Source organism: Mastomys coucha, unplaced genomic scaffold (assembly GCF_008632895.1).
Source record: "Mastomys coucha isolate ucsf_1 unplaced genomic scaffold, UCSF_Mcou_1 pScaffold14, whole genome shotgun sequence".
NCBI lineage: Eukaryota > Metazoa > Chordata > Mammalia > Rodentia > Muridae > Mastomys > Mastomys coucha.
In genome coordinates this window covers 135,816,043-135,818,327 of record NW_022196896.1, presented here as the reverse complement: position 1 = coordinate 135,818,327, position 2,285 = coordinate 135,816,043, and the positions used below count along the sequence as shown (strand labels likewise).

General features: G+C 41.6%; 1 protein-coding gene across 3 annotated transcripts in view; it reads right to left on the bottom strand.

Moving 5' to 3' along the window:
• The window catches only part of Lpin2 (lipin 2), a 77,072-nt gene that overhangs the window by 42,959 nt on the left and 31,828 nt on the right, over window positions 1–2,285 (bottom strand). The window lies entirely within an intron of this gene.

The window sequence follows — 2,285 nt, the reverse complement described above, 5'->3', positions numbered from 1 at the left end:
AATGGCTACTCCAGCTTTTTTCTTGGGACCATTGGCTTGGAGAATTGTTTTCCAGACTTTTATTCTGAAGTAGTATCTGTCTTTGTCACTGAGGTGGATTTCCTGTATGCAACAAAATGTTGGGTCCTGTTTACGTACCCAATCTGAGAGTCTATGTCTTTTTATTGGGGAATTGAGTCCATTGTTATTAATAGATATTAAGGAAAAGTAATTGTTGCTTCCTGTTACTTTTGTTGTTAGAGCTGGAATTCCGTTCATGTGGCTATCTTCTTTTAGTTTCGTTGGAAGATTACATTTTTGCTTTTTCAGAGACGTAGTTCCCCTCCTTGTGTTGGAGTTTTCCATTTAACCCTTTGAAGGGCTGGATTTGTGGAAATATATTGTGTGAATTTGGCCTTGTCATGGATTTGGTTTTTCCATATCTATGGTGACTGAGAGTTTTTCTGAGTATAGTAGTCTGGGCTGGCATTTGTGTTCTTGTAAGGTCTGTATGACATCTGCCCAGGATCTTCTAGCTTTCATAGTCTCTGGTGAGAAGTCTGGTGTAATTCTGATAGGCCTGCCTTTATATGTTACTTGAACTTTTTACCTTACTGCTTTTAGTATTATTTGTTTTGTGCATCTGGTGTTTTGACTATTATGTGGCTGGAGGAATTTCTTTTCTGGTCCAGTCTATTTGGAGTTCTATAGGCTTCTTGTATGTTCATGAGCATCTCTTTCTTTAGGTTAGGGAAGTTTTCTTCTATAATTTTGTTGAAGATATTTACTGGCCCTTTAAGTTGGAGGTCTTCACTCTCTTCTATACCTATTATCCTTAGGTTTGATCTTCTCATTGTGTCCTGGTTTTCCTGGATGTTTTGGGTTAGGATCTTTTTGCATTTTGCATTTTCTTTGACTGTTGTGTCAGTGTTTTCTATGGTATCTTCTGCACCTGAGATTCTCTCTTCAATCTCTTGTATTCTGTTGGTGAGACTTGCATTAATGTTTCCTGACTTCTTTCCTAAAATTTCTAACTCCAGAGTTGTCTCTCTTTGTGATTTCTTAATTGTTTCTACTTCCATTTTTAGGTTCTGGATGGTTTTGCTCAATTCCTTCACCTGTTTGTTTGTGTTTTCCTGTAATTCCTTATGGGATTTTTATGTTTCCTCTTTAAAGGCTTCTACTTTTTTACTCATGATCTCCTGTAATTCTTTAAGGGATTTTTTTGTTTCCTCTTTAAGGGCTTGTACCTCTTTACCTGTGTTCTCCTGTATTTCTTTAAGGGAGTTATTCATGTCCTTCTTATATTCCTCTAGCATTATTGTGAGATATGATTTTCAAACCAAATCTTGCTTTTCTGGTGTTTTGGGATATCCAGGACTTGCTGTGGTGGGAGTACTAGGTTCTGATGAAGCCAAGTAGTCATGGTTTCTGTTGGTAGGATTCTTGTGTTTGCCTTTCACCATCTGTTGATCTCTGGTGTTAGATGTTCTTGCTGTCTCTGACTAGAGCTTATTCCTCCTGTGGGTCTGTAAGCCTGTGTCAGTACTTCTGGGAGATCAGCTCCCCTCTTGTACATCCCGGGCACAGATGGCTGTGGATCAGTTGTCTGTCCTGAGTCCTGGGGTCACAGCACACCCTGGAGACAGGATCTCCACTTGTGGGAAAGGTACAGAGAGGGCAGTGGGTCTGTTGTCCCTCCTAGGTGTGGTCTAAGGTAGAAATTATCCTGACCAGGCTGCCCTGCGACTTGTGAGGCCTGTGCCTCCCGGCTGGTCCCGCCTTAAAAGGTCACCAGGGAGAAAATGGTGGATCTCACCCGGGTCCCTGGGTTAAAGCACTCCCTGAAGGCAGGCTCTCTGCTTGCAGGGAAGGGGCAGAGAGGGTTGTGGATCCACCACTGTCACGTGGAGGCTGAGAGGATCCTGGCCCTGCGGCCCTGTGCGACTTGTAAGGCCTGTGCCTCCCGGCTGGTCCCGCCTTAGAAAGTCCCATTTATTTCTTTTAAATAAATACAATCTACATTTGATTGCCTGAGTCTATCTACTCATAATTAGTACAATATCATCATATATGTGTATGTATATATGTATGTATCTATCAATCAATCAATAAAATAATAGGTTCTCATGTATCTTAGCCTGGCCTCACATCTGCTATGTGCCTGAGCTGAGAAGGATTCTGTCCTTCTGGTCCTTCTGTCTGTACCTCCTCAGTGTCTAGATAGGCTTTGTGCATGTTATGCAGATATTTTGCTGACCAAGCTATATCTCCAGACTGCATTATTCTTAGAGAGCCTCTTTAAA